This window comes from Mus caroli, unplaced genomic scaffold, assembly GCF_978045245.1.
Source record: "Mus caroli unplaced genomic scaffold, Mus_caroli_1 scaffold_4, whole genome shotgun sequence".
Lineage (NCBI taxonomy): Eukaryota > Metazoa > Chordata > Mammalia > Rodentia > Muridae > Mus > Mus caroli.
In genome coordinates this window covers 73,832,915-73,859,357 of record NW_028227259.1, presented here as the reverse complement: position 1 = coordinate 73,859,357, position 26,443 = coordinate 73,832,915, and positions in this window count along the sequence as shown.

The window sequence follows — 26,443 nt, the reverse complement described above, 5'->3', positions numbered from 1 at the left end:
GCAGACCTCCAGTTAGACCAGGACCATTCGTTGAACATGTTTTAATCTTCCCATTGTATGGTTTAGGCTTTTATATCAAATATAATGTGTCTATAAGTATGTGAGTGTATTTCTGGGTATTAGATTCTATTCCATTAATCAACCTGTCTGTTTTTATGCCAATACTATGCTATTTGTATTACTATTGTTCTAAAGTACAGCTTGAAATCAGGGATGGTGATACCTCCAGAAGTTCTTTTGTTTTACTGGGTTTCTAACTGGATTAAACTGCTTTGGCTGACTTAACTTTAAGTCTATGCACTCAGAACTACTTTACCACAGTGATAGACATCCACTGCATATGCAAAATTGGGCTAAGCTGCAGAATTGTGTTTATATTTCCAAAAATTATTTTTGAAATTTTAAACTAATATATTTTCATAGAACAATGACTAGAAAAGGAGATTGTTAGGTAATTAGATGTTTTCTATACCAAACCTTAATCATCCAGATATCTGGAGTATTAGTTCCTTTCTTTTTGTGGCTGTGACACAATTCTGATAAATGCAAATGAAGGAGGAGGAGTTAATTTTATTCCACTGTTTGAGGTTACAGCATCACCTGGAAGTCTAGGCATGGTAAAAGAATCCTAGGGCAAATGGTCACAGTATGTGCAGGGCTAAGAAGCCTTGGACACTGTTACTCAGCTCCTTTTGCCTTTTTTATGGCCAGAGGGTTTTCCACCAGGTGGTTCCTAGTAAGCTGAAATATATTAACAATTCCAGTACATATCATGTACCTATTTCCTTTGGTTGCCATACCTTTTATCTTCGGCCTTTTTTTTTTCTTTTTGACAGTATCATGCATATACTACATTCATACTGTCACCTCCATCCTCACTACGTGCACTTTATTCCCTGCTTCACCTTACAAGTCCATCTCTGCTTTCATGCTTTGTTTTTTTTTTTTTTTTGACCTCTGAGTTTAACAAGGGCCATCTACATTGCCATAGATATGGAGCTATCTATTGGACGTTCTTTAGATTGACTTAACACCGACACTGGATTATATGCCTAACAAGACCTCTGAAAAGATACCTTAAACACAAATCTGAGTAGTTTAGAATATTATTTTTTAAATTTTATTTTATATGTATCTGTATTTTGCCTGCATTTATGTCCATGTGAGAATGTCAGATCTTCACATAACAGACAGTTTTAAGCTGCCATTAGGCTGCTGGGATTCAAACCCCAGTCCTGTGGAAGAATAGTCAGTGTTCTTATCCACTAAGCCACCTCTCCAGCCCCAAATATTGTTATTTAAAGACACATTTTTCAAAATTTGAGATTCCAGCATAAGTCTGCATGCATTCCTGCTGTGGGTGTGTTTTGTTATTTCTTTGGAGTTCAACTTCACTTTTAGGACAATCTTTTGGTGCTTTCAATGGTAGCATGGAATCTTGGGAATTTCCAGGTGTCGGTAACTTAAGAAATAAGTAAAGCACATATTTAACATTTATTAGATTGTTATAATCATATAAAATATTGAAACAATTTATTTTAAAACAACATATTTTTAAAACAATTTATTTTTTACTTCTAAATGTTGAATACATTCAAAATTAAAAAGTATTAGTAGTTACCATTAAAGAAAAGCATACCAAATAATATTATAAGATTTTCATTTAGAAGGGGGAAAATATTCTCAACAATAAAAGAACCTCTGGGGGAATCACCATGCCTGACCTCAAGCTGTACTATAGAGCAATTGTGATAAAAACTGCAAGGTACTGGTACAGTGACAGACAGGTAGATCAATGGAATAGAACTGAAGACCAAGAAATGAACCCACACACCTATGATCACCTAATCTTCGACAAGGGAGCTAACACCATCCAGACAGCATTTTCAACAAATGGTGCTGGCACAACTGGTGGTTATCATGTAGAAGAATGCGAATTGATCCATTCCTATCTCCTTGTACAAAGCTCAAGTCTAAGTGGATGAAAGAACTCCACATACAACCAGAGACACTGAAATTTATAGAGGAGAAAGTGGGGAAAACTCTTGAAGATATGGGCACAGGGGAAAAATTCTTAAACAAAATAGCAATGGTCTGAGCTCTAAGATCAAGAATCAAGAAATGGGACCTCATAAAATTGCAAAGCTTCTGTAAGGCAAAAGATACTGTCAATAAGACAAAAAGGCCACCAACAGATTGGGAAAGAATTTTTACCAATCCTAAATCTGATAAGGGACTAATATCCAATATATACAAAGAGCTCAAGAAGCTGGAATCCAGAAATTCAAATAACCCAATTAAAAATGGGTACAGAACTAAACAAAAATTCTCAACAAGGAATACCTAAGGGCTGATAAGGGCTGATTAAGGATATTGAACATATCAATATCCTTAATCATCAGGGAAATGCAAATCAAAACAACCCTGAGATTCCACCTCACACCAGTCAGAATGGCTAAGATCAAAAACTCAGGTGACAGAAGATGCTGGTGAGGACTTGGAGAAAGAGAAACACTCCTCCATTGCTGCTGGGATTGCAAGCTTGTACAACCACTCTGGAAATCAGTTTGGTGGTTCCTCAGAAAACTGGACATAGTACTACCGCTAGATCCAACAATACCTCTCCTTGGCATATACCCAGAAGATGTTCCAACTGGTAATAAAGACATATGCTCCACTATGTCCATAGTAGCCTTATTTATAATAGCCAGAAGCTGGAAAGAACCCAGATGTCCCTCAACAGAGGAATGGGTACAGAAAATGTGGTACATTTACATAATGGAGCACTACTCAGCTATTAAAAACAATGAATTTATGAAATTCTTGGGCAAATGGATGTATCTGGAGAATATCATCCTTAGTGAGGTAACCCAATCACAAAAGAGGTCAGTTGATATGCCCTCACTAATAAGTGGATATTAGCCCAGAAACCTAGAATACCCAAGATACAACTTCCAAAACACAAGAAAATCAAGAAGGAAGACCTCAAGGATACTTCATTCCTCCCTAGAAGAGGGAATAAAATATCCATGGAAGGAGTTGCAGAGACAAAGTTTCGAGCTAAGAAGAAAGGATGGACCACCAAGAGACTGCCCCACCTGGGGGTCCATCCCATAATCAGCCAACAAATGCAGACACTATTGCATATGCCAGCAAGATTTTGCTGAAAGGACCCTGATATAGCTGTCTCTTTGAGGATATCCCAGTGCCTGGCAAATACAGAAGTGGATGCTAACAGTCATCTATTGGATATAACATAGGGCCCCCAATGTAGGAGCTAGAGAAAGTATCCAAAAGCTGAATGGGTCTGCAACCCTATAGGTAGAACAAGAATATGAACTAACCAGCACCCCAGAGCTTGTGTCTCTAGCTGCATATGTAGCAGAAGATGACCTTGTCTGCCATCAATGGGAAGAGAGGCCCCTTGGTCTAGCCAACTTTATATGCCCCAGTACAGGGGAAAGCCAGGGCCAAGAAGTGGGAATGAGTGGGTAAGGGAGCAGGGTGTGGGGAAGGTATGGCAGACTTTTGGGATAGCATTTGAAATGTAAATGAAGAAAATATCTAATAAAAAAATAAAATAAAAATAAAAAAATAAAAAAGGAAGGGGGAAAATAAAACAGCCACACAATATATTATTATTTTTTTTAATCTTTTCTATTTTTTAATTAGGTATTTTCTTCATTTACATTTCCAGTGCTATCCCAAAAGTCCCCCATACCAGGTCCATCCATTTGCCTAGGAATTTCATAAATTCATTCTTTTTAATAGCTGAGTAGTACTCAATTGTGTAAATGTATCATATTTTCTGTATCATTCCTCTGTTGAGGGGCATCTGGGTTCTTTCCAGCTTCTGGCTATTATAAATAAAGCTTCTATGAACATAGTGGAGCATGTGTCCTTCTTACCAGTTGGAACATCTTCTGCATATATGCCCAGAAGAGGTATTGCAGGATCCTCCGGTAGTGCTATGTCAAATTTTCTGAGGAACTGCCAGACTGATTTCCAGAGTGGTTGTACAAGCTTGCAATCCCACCAACAATGGAGGAGTGCTCCTCTTTCTCCACATCCTCGCCAGCATCTGCTGTCACCTGAATTTTTGATCTTAGCCATTCTGACTGGTGTGAGGTGAAATCTCATGGTTGTTTTGATTTGTATTTCCCTGATGATTGAGGTTGTTGACCATCTTTTCTGGTTTTTCTCAGCCCTTCGGTATTCCTTAATTGAGAATTCTTTGGTTAGCTCTGTACCCAATTTTTAATGGGGTTATTTGATTTTTCTGGAGCCCAGCTTCTTCCATTCTTTGTATATATTGGATACAAGTCCCATATCAGATTTAGGATTGGTAAAGTTCCTTTCCCAATCTGTTGGTGGCCTTTTTGTCTTATTGATAGTGTCTTTTAACTTACAGAAACTTTGCAATTTTATGAGGTCCCATTTGTGGATTCTCGATCTTACAGCACCAGCCATTGCTCTTCTGTTCAGGAATTTTCCCGCTGTGCCCATACCATCTGCAAATAGTGATATTTTGACTTCTTCCTTTCCAATTTGTATCCCCTTGATCTCCTTTTGTTGTCTAACTGCTCTGGCTAGGGCTTCAAGTAGTATATTGAATAGGTAGGGAGAAAGTGGGCAGCCTTGCCTAGTTCCTGATTTTAGTGGAAATGCTTCAAGTTTCCCTCCATTCAGTTTGATGTTGGCTACTGGTTTGCTGTATACTGCTTTCTGGTAAAGAGTAGATCATATTATTTCTCCCTCCAGTGAGCATTATTCCAAATGGGCATGTGAAGCTCCTGGGCAGGAAAATGGCCTCAGGAAAAGCAGTCTGTTAAGAATAGTATATTGACTGCCTTCAATGTTTGGTGGAGCAACACTGCCCCGTAAAAGTACTCTGAACTAAATCTTACCTGTCTTTTTTTTTTTTTTCTGTTTCTTATTTTTCATTGATAATTTTACGTATTTACATTTCAAATTTTATCCCCCTTCCAGGTTTCTCCTCCACAAGCTCTCTATCCCCTTCCTACTCCCCTGCCTCTATGAGAGTTTACTAAATGAGGTAACTAGGAATCCGAAATCAAGCAGAAGTTCTATCCCTGCCCATCCACTCCTGCCTCAGTGCCCTAGCATCCCCCTGTCTGGAGTCATTGAGCCTCCACAGGACCAAGGGGGTGTCCTCTACATCATGCTTTCTCTACCCTGAAGAATTCTTGTTGCAGCAATCACAATAAACGTGGAGCCAATACTAGGCCAGAGCAAGCACCCAGATATATTAACCACTCTGTACTACCTCTGTGGCTGTTGTCCATCCTAAGTAAATACAACTTCCTTGACTAAGAGCCTCATGTATAGAGTAGTAGAGACAATGTCTATTGTCATTACTACCCTATATGTCTTGCTAAAACATAGACAAATAACATTGCAATAAATTTTACTGAATATATTTTATTTAGATAAAGCATCTTTTCTAATTGGTTTAAACTGCTTCTCAAAGCAAATATGAATCATTTTCAAACAAAGCATGTGACTGGATTGCCTCTCAGAGGCATACTAATATAACCTTAGTGCTGTGTTTACCCCAAGACTGGCATGTTCATAAAAACTCTGTATTCTATATTCAAATTCATATAGTCATATTTATGGGCCACCATCCACACTGTTCTTTATCCAAATAGTAAGAGTACTTTCCAAGAGATATTATTGTTATACTCATGTTCTTTGCTTTGGGTACAGGAGTAGAAACATTTGTATTTATTTGGAGTAGAAATATTTGTATTTCTTGTCTAGGATCAGAGCTGGACAATCAGTGGAAAATTTAAAGTGGAGTTATTAAAAATGATATAGAACTTCTGCTTGATTTCAGATTCTTAGTTACTTATTTAATAAACTGTCAGATATGGTTTCAGTAGCTCAATCTTTTCAATTTAAAAATCTCTGACAGGTTAGGAGATTACCCAGCAGGAACCCAGAGAGATGCCAGCATCCTGCTTAGATAAGACTAAATTCATTAATACTTAGATTTCAATTATAGTATAAGATACATGTGACACAAAAGATTCTGATCACCTCGAGTTTTAACTCTTTGCACAAAGGTTCACGTACCCTAGTAGAAGACTAACAGATAAGGAAATAGCTCTGTTGCATTTTCAAAGGATTTGTCAAGTTGCTTTGTTTTAATTGAAGAAATGAATATGTTGAGGTCAGGTGGACACTGTTGAAAATTCTAATTATTTTAAGAATAATTATTAATCTCCTGTTTTATACATAGTGAATAGGACTACTAATTTGCTTCAAAGGTAATATGTACCTTTCTATTGCTGTGGTCTGAATATTTTGTCTTACCTAAACTCATAAATTGAATTCCTAAGCTCTATGGTGATAATATTAGCTGGCAGGACTTTGAGAAAGTGACAAGTATCTGATCAGATAAATAGAACCAGTATTCTTAAAAGAGAGACAAAATGCAGCTTATTGATCTCTTCTACTATATGATGATTTTAAAGAGGAACAGTGAATATGTTTACATAAGAGAAGAGCACTTTAAAAATTGGTTTAGCACTGAACTTTCAGTTTAATATAAAAATCTAAAGCCATTTATAAGGACTTCTTTTAATATTCCATTTGCTGTACCTTTCTTTGTCAACTTACTGTTTAGTGAAACAGCCTCCATCTTGTTCTTTCCATAGTGATGCTATTTGTACAATGAACTTACAGTTGTAAACTGGGATCAGTGCACAATAATTGCAGCATAGGATTCTGATCATAGTCTTATCTCAAGTGTCTTATCATGGGATCATCTAACTTGACCAACATATCATTTTTTTTTTTTTTTGCTAAGCATCATATAGTCACTAACAAAAGAGACTATAAAATGAGACTTTGGACTCTTCAAACTGTCAAGCAAGTGTCTGCAAAACCATCCCTGCTTGTTTGCTGTGGGTAGTTGTAGAGAAAGCACAGATTATCCCAGAATTTATGTAATTGCACACGATTAGAGATTACTATTGCAAAATGTTGCTGAATAAGTAGTGAGGACTACCTTTTACAATCATCTTTCACTTTGTCAAAAGAGGTTATTTCCTAATATGCTGAAAGGAGATCTACTTGCTTGTACAAAAATACTACCACTGTGTGTTATTTTAAGGCTTAAATTGACATCCTTTTGAGTTACCCAAGAAGATGCTTGGGGAATTGAGCAAAGCCCTGAACAGTGCTCCCAGGGACACAGACTACTCAGATCATGGAAGTAAAACTTAAAAGAAGGTTTAAGCTGTGCTCTTTTCCTGATACAATTTTATTGAAACCCAGCACATAAAAAGGTTTTGCTGCTTTTGTGATTTGAAAAAAAATCAATAAGGGCAAAAGAAGGCCTAAGTCAGGCACTCTCTGCTTTGATAGAAAAATCCCACAGACATTCAGAAACGTGTAATCTACAAAAGGTAGAGGCATAATTGGAAGGGTGAGGTTCTCAAGAGCAGTGATCAAAGCAGGCCGAGAGCACATGAAAAAGAGAGTACAAGAGCCTCACAAATAGATTTCCAGAAGATAAAGTTATGTAGCTAGTACACAGCCTCGCCAGGTTGATGGCAAGGGTTTTAGATAGATATTTCTAAAGGAGAAAGCAATAGTTAGAATTACACATGAAAGAAAGGCAAGAGAAAAACTGTGACATTTTAGCAGCTAAAAAAAAAATGGGACTTTAAGACACTTGCTGCATCCTTTGAGACAAAGATTAGGAAGTAATAAAACTGAATTGCAGTCTATGAATAGCAGTGGGAGGGGATGAAATTAAATTTCTAATTATAAAACCTATATTTTCATAGAAAGGTCTAGTCAACTGTACTATGACACTGTGACTAGTGTAACACAGAAACACACAGTCAATTTTAAAATACACTGGGGGTTGAAAGCACTAGCTTACAGATTCTAATTATAAAGGGGGCAATTGTTAACAATTTTAAAGCATTCTGCCATTGTAAACAAAAAATTACATCTGCTCTAAGCAATTAAATGCAAGGCTCAAGTCAACATATAAGGTTTGTGAAATTCATTTTGCTTAACACAAAAATGAGAGCTTGTTTTTTAAGATATGTTAAATGTATTAAGCTTCTGGGGTATTGGAGTAAAATGTAATTTCACTGCACACTATTTAAGAGTAATGAAAAGAGAAACAGAAAAGCCCTTCTCATTTAATATCATTGATATTAGATTCTTATTTTCTTTCAGGAGAATAAGAAAAAATATGCTTACAAGATTTTCTGTTTAATTTTTCCCCAAAAATGTATGACTATCAACATTATGTGTGCTTTAGCCAAGGGTAATTTCCTTCTATGTTATGTGAAAAAAAAAAAAACTCTTCAGGTTAGAATGACATGGCACTACATGCATCATTTTGAGGAGAGCAATGGCTACACTATTTTCATAAATAAAGATTGAAACTGGCCACAGCATCTGGGGGAGCCATCTTGGTTCCAGGATTCCACCAAGACTAGTCTGTGAAGGGGAGAGTGTGGACTACAGAAGGTAACAGCTTCTGGGACAGGCAGAAGCCACAGAGATTCTGGGACAGACATCATTTCGGGCTCCAGATATCAGGGCACCTTCCCTGCCAGAAGAGAGGTGTCCACCCAACCCAGGAGGCCTTTTCCACAGCATCTGGGAGAGCCATCTTGTTTCCAGGATTCTGCCTAGACTAGTCTTCACAGGTGAGAGTGTGGACTACAGAAGCTACACAGGTTCTGGGACAAGTTCTGTTTTGGGCCTTCATCTTCTGCCAGGAGGCAGGTCCAAAGACCAGATATCTGTGCACCTTCCCTGCAAGAGGAGAGCTTGCCTGCAGAGAGTGCTCTAACCACTGAAACTCAGGAGAGAGCTAGTCTTCAGGTCTGCTGATAGAGGCTAACAGAATCATGAGAGGAACAAGCTCTAACCAGAGACAACTATAACAACAAACTCAAGAGATTACAAGATGGCAAAAGGCAAATGTAAGGATCTTACTAACAGAAACAAAGTACACTCACCATCATCAGAACCCAGCACTCCCACCTCAGCCAGTCCTGGGCACTCCAACACACCCCGAAAAGCTAGACCCGGATTTAAAAGCATATCTCATGATGATGGTAGAGGACATCAAGAAGGACTTTAATAACTCACTTAAAGAAATACAGGAGAACACTGCTAAAGAGTTACAAGTCCTTAAAGAATAACAGGAAAACACAACCAAACAGGTATAAGTCCTTAAAGAAAAACAGGAAAACACATCCAAAGAGGTGATGGAAATAAAACAAACTATACTAGACCTGAAAAGGGAAGTAGACACACTAAAGAAAACACAAAATGAGGCAACACTGGAGATAGAAACCCTAGGAAAGAAATCTGGAACCATAGATGTGAGCATCAGCAACAGAATACAAGAAATGGAAGAGAGAATCTCAGGTGCAGAAGATTCCATAGAGAACATCGGCACAACAATCAAAGAAAATGCAAAATTCAAAAGGATCCTAACTCAAAACATCCAGGAAATCCAGGACACAATGAGAAGACCAAACCTACAGATAATAGGAGTAGATGAGAATGAAGATTTTAAACTTAAAGGGCCAGCAAATATCTTTTTTTTTTTTGGTTTTTCGAGACAGGGTTTCTCTGTGTAGCCCTGGCTGTCCTGGCACTCACTTTGTAGACCAGGCTGGCCTCAAACTCAGAAATCCGCCTGCCTCTGCCTCCCGAGTGCTGGGATTAAAGGCGTGCACCACCACGCCCGGCTAGGGCCAGCAAATATCTTCAACAAAATTATAGAAGAAAACTTCCCAATCCTAAAGAAAGAGATACCCATGAACATACAAGAAGCCTACAGAACTCCAAATAGACTGGACCAGAAAAGAAATTCCTCCTGACACATAATAATCAGAACAACAAATGCACTAAATAAAGATAGAATACTAAAAGCAGTAAGGGAAAAAGGTCAAGTAACATATAAAGGCAGACCTATCAGAATTACACCAGACTTTTCACAAGAGGCTATGAAAGCCAGAAGATCCTGGACAGATGTTATACAGACACTAAGAGAACACAAATGCCAACACAGGCTACTATACCCAGCCAAACTTTACATTACCATAGATGAAGCAACCAAAGTATTCCATGACAAAACCAAATTCACACATTATCTTTCCATGAATCCAACCCTTCAAAGGATAATAACAGAAAAAAATAATACAAGGATGGAAACCATGTCCTAGAAAAAGCAAAAAAGTAATCCTTCAACAAACCTAAAAGAAGACAGTCTCAAGAACAGAATGCCAACTCTAACAACACAAATAATAGGAATCAACAATTACTTTTCCTTAATATCTCTTAATATCAATAAACTCAATTCCCCAGTAAAAAGACATAGATTAACAGACTGGCTACACAAACAGGACCCAACATTTTGCTGCTTACAGGAAACCCATCTCAGGGAAAAAGACAGATACTACCTCAGAGCGAAAGGCTGGAAAACAATTTTCCAAGCAAATGGTCTAAAGAAGCAAGCTGGACTGGCCATTCTAATATCGAATAAAATCGACTTCCAACCCAAAATTATCAAAAAGGACAAGGAGGGGCACTTCATACTCATCAAAGGTAAAATCTTCCAAGAGGAACTCTCAATTCTGAATATCTATGCTCCAAATGCAAGGGCAGCCACATTCATTAAAGAGACTTTAGTGAAGTGTAAAGCACACATTACACCTCACACAATAATAGTGGGAGACTTCAACACACCACTTTCATCAACGACAGATCGTGGAAACAGAAACTAAACAGGGACACAGTGAAACTAACAGAAGTTATGAAACAAATGGATTTAACAGATATCTACAGAACATTTTATCCTAAAACAAAAGGATATAACTTCTTCTCAGCACCTCATGGTACCTTCTCCAAAATTGACCATATAATTGGTCACAAAACAGCTCTCAACAGATACAAAAATATTGAAATTGTCCCATGCATCCTATCAGATCACCATGGACTAAGGCTGATCTTCAATAACAACATAAATAATAGAAAGCCAACATTCACGTTGAAACTGAACAATACTCTTCTCTCTGTCTCTCTGTCTCTGTCTCTGTCTCTGTCTCTGTCTCTGTCTCTGTCTCTGTCTCTCTCTCTCTCTCTCTCTCTCTCTCTCTCTCTTTGGTTTTTAAGTTCTGACTTAATTATGCCATTTCCATGGACTCTTTTTTTATATTTTTATTAGGTATTTTCCTTATTTACATTTCCAATGCTGTCCCAAAAGTCCCCCAGACCATCCCCCCCACTCCCCTACCTACCCACTACCACTTTTTGGCCCTGGTGCTCCCCTGTACTGGGGCATATAACGTTTGCATGTCCAATGGGCCTCTCTTTCCAGTGATGGCCGTCTAGGCCAACTTTTGATACATATGCAGCTAGAGACATGAGCTCCGTGGGGTACTGGTTAGTTCATATTGTTGTTCCACTTATAGGGTTGCAGATCCCTTTATTTATACAGGCTGCTATGAACATAGTGGAGCATGTGTCTAGCAGCTTGACAATACACCTAAATGCTCTAGAACCAAAGGAAGCAAATTCACCCAAGAGGAGTAGATGGCAGGAAATAATCAAACTCAGGGCAAAATCAACCAAATGGAAACAAGAACTATTCAAAGTATCAACCAAACTAGGAGTTGGTTCTTTGAGAAAATCAACAAGATATATAAACCCTTAGCCAGACTCACTAGAGTGCACAGGGACAGCATCCTAATTAACAAAATCAGAAATGAAATTGGAGACATAAGAACAGATCCTGAAGAAATCCAAAACACCATCATATCCCTCTAGAAAAGGATATAATCAACAAAACTGGAAAACCGGGATGAAATAAACAAATTTCTAGAAAGATAACAGGTAACAAGGTTAAATCAGGATTAGGTTAATGATCTAAACAGTCCCATATCCCCTAAAAAATAGAAACAGTCATTAATAGACTCTCTACCAAAAAAAAAAAAAAATCCCAGGATCAGATGGGTTTATTGCAGAGTTCTATCAGACATTCAAAGAAGATCTAATTCCAATTCTTCACAAATTATTCCACAAAATAGAAGCAGAAGGTACCCTACCCAATTCATTCTATGAAGCCACAAATACTCTGATACCTAAACCACAGAAAGACCCAACAAAGATGGAGAACTTCAGACCAATTTCCCTTATGAATATCGATGCAAAAATACTCAATAAAATTCTCACTAATCGAATCTAAGAACACATCAAAAAAATAATCCATCCTGACCAAGTAGGTTTCATTGCAGGGATGCAGGGATGTTTTAATATATGGAAATCCATCAATGTAATCCATTATACAAACAAATTCAAAGACAAAAACCACATGATCATCTCCTTAGATGCTGAGAAAGCATTTGACAAAATCCAACACCCATTCATGATAAAAGTCTTGGAAAGATCAGGAACTCAAGGCCCATACCTAAACATGATAAAAGCAATCTACAGCAAACCAGTAGCCAACATCAAAGTAAATGGTGAGAAGCTGGAAGCAATCTCACTAACATCAGGGACTAGACAAGGCTGTCCACTTTCTCCCTACCTATTCAACATGGTACTTGAATTCCTAGCCAGAACAATTCAACAACAAAAGGAGATAAAGGGGATACAAATTGGAAAGGAAGAAGTCAAAATATCACTTTTTGCAGATGATATGATAGTGTATATAAGTGACCTTAAAATTCCACCAGAGAACTACTCAGCTATTAAAAAGAATGAATTTATGAAATTCCTAGGCAAATGGATGGACCTGGAGGGCATCATCCTGAGTGAGGTAACCCAATCACAAAAGAACTCACATGATATGTACTAACTGATAGGTGGATATTAGCCCAGAAACTCTAGAATACCCAAGATACAAGATACAATTTCCAAAACACATGAAGCTCAAGAAGAACAAAGAAGAAAGTGTGGACACTTTGCCCCTTCTTAGAATTGGGAACAAAACCCCCATCAACGGAGTTACAGACACAAAGTTTGGATCTGAGATGAAAAGATGGACCATCCAGAGACTGCCATACCCAGGGATCCATCCCATAATCAGTCTTCAAACGCTGATACCATTGCACACATTAGCAAGATTTTGGTGAAAGGAACCTGATATAGCTGTCTCTTGTGAGGCTATGCTGTGGCCTAGCAAACACAGAATTGGATGCTCACAGTCAGCTATTGGATGGATCACAGGGTTCCCAATGGAGGAGCTAGAAAAAGTACCCATGGAGCTAAAGGGGCCTGCAACCCTATAGGTGGAACAACAATATGAACTAACCAGTACCCCCGGAGCTCGTGTCTCTAGCTGCATATGTTTCAGAAGATGACCTAGTTGGCCATTAGTGGAAAGAGAGGCCCGTTGGTCTTGCAAACTTTATATGCCTCAGTTCAGGGGAACGCCAGGGCCAAGAAGTGGGACTGGGCTCGTGGGAGGGTATGGGGGACTTTTGGGGGTAGTATTGGAAATGTAAATGAAGAAAAGACCTAATTAAAATAAAATTTAAAAAAAGAATGAACCTGAAGCATTTTAAAATATAAGGTATAAAATTCACAGGAGAATATATGCACAGACATTTGCATGTTTTGATACATAAATATCAAGGTTCTATACTTTAAATGAATAAACTCTTTTATTCAGAAAAATTCAAAACAACTATGAACATATGTAGGTAGAGTATGTCAAATATGAGTATGAAAAGTCAAGAGAATATTTAAAACATGTCCTTTTTATAATAGAAGTATATGAGAAGTATATCTAGTATTGAACTTAAGCTTGAACTTTTTATGAATAGCAATATTTCATTACCATTGGAAATACATGTGTTGAGAGGAGTCTGATAATCTGCCTTTTTAGCAGTGCCCTCATGTTGCTTTTGCGGACATAACACTTTGAGTAGCAAGTCTCTAGTTCATGTCTGGTATTTAAAAACCTCTGAAATTTCTGAGTGTTCTTCCATTCTGTGAACTCAATTCTGTTCAGTTTAGATATTGAGTTTAGGCACAGGAAGCATAATGCTCTAGAGCACCTGAAAGAAGGTGATTATAATTTTGGTTGTAAGCCTAGCCTTTAACAGCTGATCCATCTCTCCAGCCCTGTGGTTTTATTAGGGAAAGGCTGAAAGAAGCTGAGGAGAAGGGGAGTTCTGTAAGAGAACCAGCAGTCTTAATTAATCTGGATCCCTGAGATCTCTCAAACACTGGACCACCAAACAGACAGCACACACCTGCTTATATGGGGACCCCAACACACATACATTAGAGTACTGTTGGGCCTGTGTTCGTTCAGAGATGATGCACCTAACCCTCAAGAGACTGGAGGCCTCAGGGAGTTTAGAGGTTAGGTTGGGTGGGAGTTGGGGGCATCCACGTGGAGACTGGGTAGAGTGGGGAGGAGGTGTGGGATGTGGAGCAGTTAGATGGTGGATAGGAGGAATGGAATGTGGAGTGTAAAAATATATTAACAATAACCTACATTTTTTTAAATAAAAAAGGTGACTGTAATATTTCACCAAGCTAATAGAAGCCACAACCTTCCAACCACCATGAGAAGAACGGCAATTTTTCTTATCACAAACAGAGAAGAATCTTTAGTCATGTAAACTCCATTACTACTGAACACTATTTTAATATTTATCCTAGTTTGACTTTTATTTATAGAAGCTTATAGCATATTATAACCAGGATTAAATGACTCATTGCTTTCTTTCTATATCAAAGAGATTGAAACATTGCCAAATAGATAGAATAATCATGATTAAACAAGTTATTGAAGTGGATGCATGAACAGATAGAGAGTCCATACATAAAGGAAGTAAAATCAGAAAAGAAAACAAGCAATACCCAGAAGATGGATGGTAAGGAGCTGGAGGACATTAGGTAAGTCAGAAAAAGAAGACTCTCAATCAGGGAGGCTAGGTATGAGGTCATGGACAATTGCAAAGTGCAGTGAAAGTATTCATAGAAAAGCTTGAGATAGATCCTTGTAGAGCCAGTGTTGTGGTACACAGGGAAATGAAGAGCACAATGGAATCTGGAGATCTTTTAAGACCTAAAGACCTGGGTGGGTTTGGTTCATTACCGTCATCTGCTAGGTGGTAAAGCATGGAAGCTGGTACTTGAGTTCCAGTTCTTAAAAAGAAAATAATGGCATATCAAATAGGATAAAATAAAGTTCAAAGAATTAGTATGAAACACTATTCTAAAATGTGTGAATTACAATCTTACATTTTTTTCAAAATGAAAAACAAAAATGATGCTGATCAATTCATCCTCTCATAAATGGTTTGTATCATGCACTTCCTTGATCTGTCAGCAAGGAGCAAGACATCTAAGAGAGAATGGCACGTGAGGGAAGTTAAGTCTGCATTCCTAAGTAGAAGGAAGTGTCAAAATCTCATCCCCAGAAATGCAGTTCAATTAAAAGCACCCTCATTGTTCCATCAGCTAAGGATCTTATGATCATTTATAATCGTCACTTGTTTAACCTAATGGAGAATTTTATGCTAAAAGTGGTCTACAGATTTCAGGAATGACTTCCAGTTGTGGACTGCCTTGGCAGAGTGGTTCTGAGTGGCAAAAATAAAGGCCATAAAGCCAAAGTCCCTCTTTCTCAATAACATCAGCAAATGGCAGACACTTTGATCATAGAGGCTGGTGCATCATTTCTGTGATTAAAATATTAGGAAAGAAGACATCGAGGAAATAGGCTATGTCTAGAAAAGGTGACTAGGTTTTACTGTCATGTAAAGCTAATGACAAGTCTTTTCAGAGGACTGTCTTATCTGGCTCAACATGGTAGCAACTGGATGGGCAATAATTGTCTGGGTAGGAGGAGATAGGAGAGGTGGGGCGGGAGGAGGAGCAGCGGGATGGAGGAAGGATCAATGACTCATCTGTGTATGGTTTATGCAATGAGTGAACTAAAAGAAAACATTTCAAAGGTTTTAGAAACCACATTCAATCATCTATGCCTTTTTTTTCCTCCCAGGAAATCATAACCTTATCCTAAAATAATTTACAGGAGGGAACCAATGGAGGCCTTAGTTTTAGTTTGCCACAAGAATAAAACAATCTATGGAGTCATTTGGTTTCAAAGCCACAAGGCTGTAGGTTACTTCGTTCATCAAGTTTTCAGAACCTAGGACAATGGACTGCTGGTTCCTTCCAGATGACAAAACCCTCTTGTCAGCAAAAACAAAAGTCTGGGATTTTTCTTTTCTTTTTCTTTTTTTTTTTTTTCAAATTTTTTATTAGATATTTTCTTCATTTACATTTCAAATGCTATCCTGAAAGTCCCCTATACCCTCCCCCTGCCCTGCTCCCCTACCCACTCATTCCCACTTCTTGGCCCTGGCATTCCCCTGTACTGGGGCATATATAGTTTGTAAGACCAAGGGCCCTTTCTTCCGAATGATGGTCAACTAGGCCATCTTCTGTTACATATACAGCTAGAGATCCGAACTCTGAGGGGGTACTGGTTAGTTCATATTGTTGTTCCTTCTATAGGGTTGTAGACCCCTTCAGCTCCTTGGGAACTTTCTCTAGCTCCTCCATTGGGGGCCCTGTGTTCCATCCAATAGATGACTGTTAGCATCCACTTCTGTATTTGCCAGGCACTGGCATAGCCTCACAAGAGACAGCTATATCAGGGTCTTTTCAGCAAAATCTTGCTGGCATGTGCAATAGTGTCTGTGTTTGGTGACTAATTATGGGATGGATCCCCAGGTGGGGTAGTTTCTGGATGGTCCATCCTTTTGTCTTAGCTCCAAACCTTGTCTCTGTAACTCCTTCCATGTATATTTTGTTCCCTACAAATGGGTGTATCTGGAGGATATCATCCTGAGTGAGGTAACTCAATCACAAAAGAAGTCACTTGATATGCATTCACTGATAAGTGGATGTTATCCTAGAAACTTAGAATACCTAAGATACAATTTGCAAAACACAAGAAAATCAGGAAGAATTTTTCAAACTCACTGCTGAACACAATTTTATTATCCCATGACATCTACATTTTCCTCCTTTTTCATTTTGAGATGTGGATTTTCACTGAGCATCTCTTTTCTCTGTTATAACATACCAGACTGTTTCAGTTATATATATGTCAAATGTGTCATTGTACTTTATACATCTCTACATAGCCAGTGGTCATGTAAGATCCAAGAAAGAAATTATGTTAAAAAAAGATTCTGGACTTCATGATATATTTACCACACTTTCCCGGAGCTCAACACAAAGTGTTTTATGAAGTAATATGGCTGGAAATACTTTAAACATAAAGATAAAATATATAAAACTCTATCAACATGTCTAACACAAAAATATTTTAGTAAGTAATGTTTGTGATCATTGGCATTATTATGATTTTCTGTTTTCATGGAATAATTATTTATTATAATCTTCACAGTAAGTATTATTTTATTGTTTTATTTAGTGAAATAATAGAAAACATTTTACAAGTGCATAGATTTTTATGGTTTACCTTTTGTTGAAATATATAGCAGTGTCAACCTAAACATTACAAGTGAGCGAGAAAGTTGGATTTTAAATTATATATGACTAAAACCTAATGGTTTAACTTAATAGTTATGTGACATTTTAAAAAATCATTGATATGAAATCATTAACAGGAGAAGTTTTCAGCGGTGGTCCTAATAACATTTTACTAGATAATTCTATTCATTTCAAATGCTATTGTGTTGAGTGAAGCTTAACAATACACCTGACCTCTGCCAGCTTGGTGCCATTGGCATCCTTCCTCGCTAAGGTGATAATCAAAACTGTTTCAGATACTGCCAAATGTCTCTGGGGAGCAACATTGCCTTTGCTTGAGAACCTAGATTTTAAAATGAGTGTCACAAAGAAATTTATAATTGAGGAAAGGACTTGATAATTATCTGGCTTTAACATTTTTATTATAAATTTTAGATTATAATGTAATTACCTTATTTTAGCATTCCATATCCTCTCTCATTCCCCTCCCATGTACCCTTCTTGCTCTTTCAAAGTCCTTGCCTCTTTTTCTTTAACTGTTGTTACATATATGCAAAGAGGGCTCACAGAATGGGAGAGAATGTTTGTCAGTTATGCATCTGACAGAGGATTAATATTAAGAATATAAAAACAACGCCAAAAATAGTCAATGAAAAATCTCCCTCCCAGAAAACAACACAAAACAAATTACTCATTTAAGAAATGGGCTTGTCCTCGAAGATATGGGTACAGGGGAAAAATTCCTGAATAGAACAGCAATGGCTTGTGCTGTAAGATCGAGAATCGATAAATGGGACCTCATAAAGTTGCAAAGCTTCTGCAAGGCAAAAGACACCATCAATAAGACAAAAAGACCACCAACAGATTGGGAAAGGATCTTTACCTATCCTCAATCAGATAGGGGACTAATATCCAATATGTATAAAGAACTCAAGAAGGTGGACTCCAGAAAATCAAATAACCCCATTAAAAATGGGGCTCAGAACTGAGGAAAACTGAATGGCAGAGAAGCACCTGAAAAAATGTTCAACATCCTTAATCATCAGGGAAATGCAAATCAAAACAACCCTAAGATTCCACCACACACCAGTCAGAATGGCTAAGATCAAAAATTCAGGTGACAGCAGTTGCTGGCAAGGATGTGGAGAAAGAGGAACACTCCTCCATTGTTGGTGGGATTGCAAGCTTGTACAACCACTCTGGAAATCAGTCTGGCGGTTCCTCAGAAAATTGGACATAGTACTACCAGAAGATCCCGAAATACCTCTCCTGGGCATATATCCAGAAGATGTCCCAACTGGTAAGAAGGATACATGCTCCACTATGTTCATAGCAGCCTTATTTATAATAGCCAGAAGCTGGAAAGAACCCAGATGCCCCTTAACAGAGGAATGGATACAGAAAATGTGGTACATTTACACAATGGAGTACTACTCAGCTATTAAAAAGAATGAATTTATGAAATTCCTAGGCAAATGGATGGACCTGGAGGGCATCATCCTGAGTGAGGTAACACAATCACAAAGGAACTCACACAATATGTACTCACTGATAAGTGGATATTAGCCCAAAAACTTAGGATACCCAAGATATAAGAAACAATTTGTTAAAGGCATGAAACTCAAGAAGAACGAAGACCAAAGTGTGGACACTGTGCCCCTTCTTAGAATTGGGAACAAAACACCCATGGAAAGAGTTACAGAGATAAAGTTTGGAGCTGTGAAGAAAGGATGGACCATCTAGAGACTGCCATATCCGGGGATCCATCCCATAATCAGCTTCCAAATGCTGACACCATTGCATACACTAGCAAGATTTTGTTGAAAGGACCCAGATATAGCTGTCTCTTGTGAGACTATGCCGGGGCCTAGCAAACACAGAAGTGGATGCTCACATTCAGCTATTGGATGGATCACAGGGCCCCAATGGAGGAGCTAGAGAAAGTACCCAAGGAGCTGGGGGGAATCTACAACCCTATAGGTGGAACAACAATATGAACTAACCAGTACCCCGGAGCTCGTGTCTCTAGCTGAATATGTAGCAGAAGATGGCCTAGTCGGCCATCACTGGAAAGAGAGGCCCATTGGTCTTGCAAACTTTATATGCCCCAGTACAGGGTAACTCCAGGGCCAAAAAGTGGAAGTGGGTGGGTAGAGGAGTGTGGAGGGGAGGGTATGGGTAACTTTTGGGATAGCATTGGAAATGTAAATGAGGAAAATACCTAATAAAAATATATAAAAAAAAAAAGAAATGGGCTTGTGCTGGGTGGTGGTGGTCCATGCCTTTAATCCCAGCACTTGGGAGGCAGAGGCCATCCTGGTCTAAAGAGTTGAATTCCACGACAGCCAGGGCTATACAGAGAAACCCTGTCTTGAAAAAAAAATCTAAAAAAAAAAAAAAGAAGAAAGAAAAGAAATGGGTTTGTGTTTAAAATGGCTAAGAGATATATTCCTAATTGTTTCAACATCCCTAGCAATTAGGAACATGCAGAATAAAGCAACTTTGAGATTTCTCCTTCAATTTGAGCCACCAAAACACCTAACAACAAATGCTGAAGAGGGTGTGGGGAAAGAGAGCCTCACAGTTGGTGGGATTGAGAACCAGTATTTAGTTTTGAGCATCACTGAAGCTACAGCATGCCTAACAGCAAGTAAAACAGGATTTGACGTACACTTAAGTTTTCTATAGGTGGTGTCTGTTTTCTATAGGTGGTGTCTGTTTTCTATAGGTGGTGTCTGTTTGCTTGTTTGTTTGTTTTGGTGTTGTTTAGAGGTCAAATTGCTAATGGCCAAAGAGTGGACAAGGCCACCATTCAGAAGTCAGGATTCCTCAAGGCTTCAGCAAGAGGGAGCAGTTGGAGAGGTAAAAAACACATTGTGGAGTCAATAGAATTCAAAGGCTTTCTCAATAAACTAGATGCTCTGTGTAGAAACTAAGTGAATTCCTTAAGTCAGAGATACTTTTTCAACATCTAAATGTTGATGCCGAGTAATCTTTCATGTATGTCTTTAGTCACAGGCTTCCCCACCTGCACACAAGAGCCCTGAAATAAGAATTGTGAGACATCTTATATATGAATAAATACCTAGGCCAATAGCTTTGGCTCATTCCCCAACTAGCTCATAAGTTAATTATCCTATTTAAACTAGTCAATGTCATGCCACAGGGCTAGGTACATCTCCTTCAGTGTCATGCAATCACATTGCCCAGAGCTCAGAACAAATCCTTCCAGTGTCTGACTTTATCCCAGAAATTCTTTCTGTGTTCCAGAACCTCCATCTCTCTATTCCATGCCTAAGCTAATGGGCCAACAGCATATTATTAACAGAGGATGCTTTCATACATTGCAAAAGAGATTCTCTCTATACATGTGCATATATGCATATGCACTCATGTCACAAATATTGACAGGGTTATTAAGTTTTGGAGTTACAAGTATTAAAAACAAATATTTAAAACCACTAGGATGGAAAAGAAAACCCTCAACTATATATCAGGATTATAGATATGGAACAATAAATGAAAGTGAATAATAGTATGTACTTATAATTAGAAAATATAAAGGCTGAAAAGAAAATTTTCTATACGATGATGTATTTTGTAGTGGGTTTAAACATCACTTTGCATGAGTCCTCTGTAGACTCTGTAGCTAAATTCATTAATTTTATTATTAAAATGTATGTCCATCAAAGAGAACACTAGAAACGTGAATCGAGATAAAGAGTCTTTTCTGGAAGCCATACTAGTGTATTTATCTATCTAGTGGAATATAATTTATTTATATTGATCTATTGACATGAACCATTTCTTCCCTCTCTTATTTTAATTTCTTCACTTTGGCAGGACACTAGATTACAGCATGCTAATGATAATAACACATGCAGCAATATCAATTCCAATTATTCTGTGTGGATTAGCATAGTAATGGGTTGATAATGAGCTCTGGAGATTTTTCTTAAAAGCACATTGCCAGTGTAAACACTAATGAGTTATCTGGAGCCATTATCTGCTGCCACTGTTTCTGCCACTTTATAAACTTTCAAATAATGCTGTACTACTAAGTCCCAGTTTATATGAAACCATTTTCTCAATCTATAACTGTATCTCATTGCATGATACAAAGGTATAAAGGTTTAATTTAAGGTGAATATGAAATTTCAACAAAATAAACATGCAAGTCTATGTGTGTTTATGTGACTCTAATCATGCATTTAATGTACATAATAGCATAAATTTCATATTTGAGTCCATGTTTTGGAAAATCAAAAATTTGAAGACCTGGAAAATAGTCAATAGAATATAAGTATTCTTTATACATGTACAAAGTTTTGCATAGTCATTACCTAAAGTGATTGTATTCCAAGGTAGTGGTGGTAATGTGAATCGGTGAGTGGCCAGGAGAGTGCCAGGCATAGGTATAAGTGAAATGAAAAAAGCAAGTGTGGAAACAGTGCATTGTGTTCAGGAAAATGGATGACTGAGGACACGGAGTAAAAGGTTGTATAACGAAGTGAACATACATTAGAGAAGTAGACGCAGAAAGAGCAACAGTCCACACATGCTGCTTAACACAGGCATCACAATGTAAATGCAACAACCATTCACATAGTCAGTCGCAGAACACATGCACATAAACAGATATATAAACACATAGTATTCTGTACCAATAGTGTACAGTTTTAAAACATCTGGGTAAATACTTGTACCTTGTTGAGCAGTTCAGCAGTTAAACTGTATCTCCAGCATGAATTTGGATGAAATTTCTTAGGATCCTGTTGAAAGGTTGGACCTTGACAAGTTTTCTATGTATTGCATAGTTTTTGATCAGTTGTTGTTAGGCAAGGCTCAGGCATATTTAACTTGAAATGTTTAGTTGAAAAATAAGCCAATTTGGTGTAGTCAGAGGGAAAACAGATCTTTCTCTTGTGAAAGGTCTGTGCAGTGTAGTAGAGTTGAAGTTTCCTCTTCTTAGTTATTATATGGAAGATTTACATATGAGTAAATATTTCAAGTCACCAAGTTTTCTTTAGGTTTCACTAAGGCAAAGCCAATATGATAATTTTAAACAATCCAGTGTATCAACCCATTTCAATCCAGTATAGACCCAGGTGACCCTCTCTTTCAAATTCTTGTGCTATGCTTGATATTTGACTAATACTAATGCATGCTGTGTTAGTCCAGCATTACTAATGTAATTTATGTACTCATGTCATTATCAACATACTACCTTTCTTCTTGGTTATCTTTGTTATGGTCAATAGTTAATATAATTATCAGTCTTCTCTTTGACTCATAACAACCCCTTGCTGGGGGTACAGGCAGAGTGCATATTGGAGAGAGCAAAGCCTGTATATAATTCAGGAATGAGCTTTGAGTTCCTGCAAACTTTCCTGTTAGAGTGATATGAATATTCCATAGGAAGAGCATTAGGCTCACAATAATGGAACCTGGGTCTGGATCTCAGTGGCAGACAAGAGGCCTGCTTCTAGTCTTTCTGTCTCTGCCTCTCTGTCTCTCTGTCTCTCTGTCTCTCTGTCTCTCTGTCTCTCTGTCTCTCTGTCTCTCTGTCTCTCTGTCTCTCTGTCTCTCTGTCTCTGTCTCTCTCTGTCTCTCTCTCTCTCTCTATCTCTCTCCTTTTAATGAGACACAGCATGTTGGATTAGTAATTATTTTATAACCTCACATTGCTTAATTACTTATTTAAATACTGTCTCAAAAATCTAGTTACCACCAACCAAAAAGTACACATGTAGAGACCCATGGCTCCAGCTGCAAATGTAGCAGAGAGTGGTGTGTCGGACATCAGTGAGAGGAGAAGGCCTTGGTACTTTGAAGGCAAAATGCCCCAGTGTACTGGCTAAATGCCAGGCCGAGGAAGCAGGAGTGGGTGGATGCAGGAACACCCTCTTAGAGGCAGCAGAAGGGAGGATAGGATAGGGTGTTTTCAGAGGGTAAACCACTAAAGGGGGCAACACTTGAAATGTAAATACAGAAAATATCTAATAAAAATTAAAAAAATAAAAAAAACCCAAAATCATCTATCTAGAATGAACTTGTATCTTAATACTAAAATTGAAAAAAAATAAAATATGTAAATTTGAAAAAATTAGTTACATTGATCTACTTGGATAATAACTTCTAAATTTGAATTGATAGAAAGAGAAGGAACAGAATTCAGACCATAATATCCATTTTCTTATTATATTTTCATCTAAAAACAGTTTGACTTTTCTAAACTCATAATACCAAAGCCATCATGAAGCTATTTGTTGGTTGTGAAATGAATGAACACAGGACTCATTATTCTGCCTCTTTTCCCATAATGCTTTTCTGCTTTTTCTCAGAGGGCGGGGGGGGGTTGTCAGATAAGTATTGCCAAGCACTACATATTGAAAATTCATACTATCCAAACCAATCATATAGATTTTAGATTCCATTCATACCCAAGTTTCAATTACACTGTAATGTTTACTATCACTTATTAACCATATAAATTATATATGAGTAATATGTCATTGAAAAAAATTGAACCTTAAAATCTCAAGCTCAGCATGTATCTGAAATGTTGCTTCTGGTCCTTTCCTCCAGCCATATAAAAACAATGACAGATACAATGTTTCTTTTATTTTCAGATTTTGTTTTTCACCAAAGGGAAAAATAAACAGTAGGATTCAGAACTTAAAACTAAGCAGGAAATGAAAAGTGAAGGGTTTCCATGCAATGAAAACTAATCTGATACATTTCTGTTGTGAGAACGGAGATAGATACAGTAACAGGCCAGCCGATTGTCAGTATCAGCCAGTTATAAATGACATCACGTTCATGTATTTTCTTTTGAGAGCCAAAGTATCATGGAAGCATATGAAATAAATAAAATCTTGACTTCTTCTAAATATCTTGTAAGAACTATATTGTATGGAAAGCATTGTTCTTTAAATATGTAGGTTTATCACCCTAACTTATTTGGTGCAAGGTGGAAAGCAAGGATACATACCGATTAATATCATGGCTTTTAAATTCCTTAGATGTTGTAGGGTCCCTGGCACTTCTGTGTGTGTATCCCTTAGCTGCTCAGCTGGCTGAGTTCACAGCTCAAGAAACATGCGCACCAAAGCACCTGGCAAAATAAATCTCACAAGAACACCAAGCTACATAACATGAAAAGGTCCCATCTCAGGCCCATACAGGCCACTTCAGTCTCTGTGAACCACTGTGAACCCTATGATAAGATTCTGTGAGACCTGTTCTTCTTCTTTCCTAGACCCCTCTGACTCCTACAACTCCTCTCCTACCTCTTCCGCAGAGTTACCCAAGATTAATGTAAGGTTTGAGGGTGGCTCTTTGTTTCTGTTCCCAACAGTTGCTAGATGAAGCCTTTCTGATTATGATGATAGTAGACTCAAGTCTTATTTTAACTTTTTATACCCTATTCATTTGATAACCCTGTGAGACATTCTCTTTTCTGCAGGGAAATGTGGGAGGGGTAGATTTGAGAGGCAGGGCAGGTGTGTGTGTGTGTGTGTGTGTGTGTGTGTTCTAGGAATAATGGAGCGAGGGAACACTGCAGTCAGGATGTAAATTAAAGAGAATAATAAAAAGCACAATGCCCCCAAAACTAATCTCAAAGACACTGGAGAACACTACCTACATGACATATGAAAAAAAAAATGGAAGGAAAGGTGATACTTGTTTCCTGATTTGAGCATGAAATATAAATTAATAATAATAAAATAAAATATGATCTGGCACAATGAGTCTTAGTTTAAGAGTGTCATTCATATTTTGGTTAACTTATTTTTATGCTACAAACATTTTTAATCTGGAAGTTTCTGTTTGTAATGCTATGAAATAAATGATACTACTCGCAAGAGATTCTTTGCTGATCTATTCCTGTAGTCAATTTGAAGTGACTGATACTTACTTAGGTCCTTGGATTTTTTTTTTTGGTCATGGTAAACTAAAACAAAAACAATTGAATAAAAGGTATATAACCTAGCAAGACTGGCATAGGTATGGGGGATGAAAATTGTATAGGAGACTGAATAAAAGGGAACTTCAATGATATGAATGTATGTATGTATGTAAAGAGATTATACAGGGTGGGATACATAGTATCTGGTTTATTCTAATCCTTTTTTAAATTTTTTATTAGATATTAGATATTTTCTTCATTTACATTTCAAATGCTTTCTCAAAAGTATGTATGTATGTATGTATGTGTGTGTGTATGTATGTGTGTGTATGTATGTATGTATGTATGCAAATACCATAATTAAACCCATCATAAAATAAACTTTTAAAATCCCACCTAAAAAATTAAGATCTGAAAGATCAGAGTAAATGATGAGATTCAGAGCACATGTCTAGAATTATCAGTTTTTTGACAGTAACACCTATTTAACCACTTTCAGAGAAACTAATGCGGATCATAATGTCAAGTTCTGGTTTCCATGGCAATGCTTTCTGCATGCTAAGGCGCTTGCATGGTTATGAAACTACGCAGCTCCCCATTCAGGAGTCAGAGTTTAATAAGTTCTGTCCTCTTGGGAATATGAACAGTAGGGAAGCATAAAGGGAGGCATAGCTGCTGACAGTTGCAATCTGTCACATGTATTATCCTGAAGGCTAAATAATAAAGACCTTTACTGGACCAGAGATCGGTGTTTCAAGAAAAAAAAAAGTCTCTTTTGCTGGCTCCAATAAAATGCTGCCATACTTTCTCAATCTAATAGCAGATAACCCTTAGAAAATGTCAAGGGAATCCTTTTCCCATTGAGGTAAACTGGGCTGGTTTTCTCATGAAAGGACTACAAGACTCTAGATCGTTAATAAGAGTCATTTGGTAAGGTGGAGATTATACAGGGTGGGATACATAGTATCTGGTTTATTCTAATCCTTTTTTAAA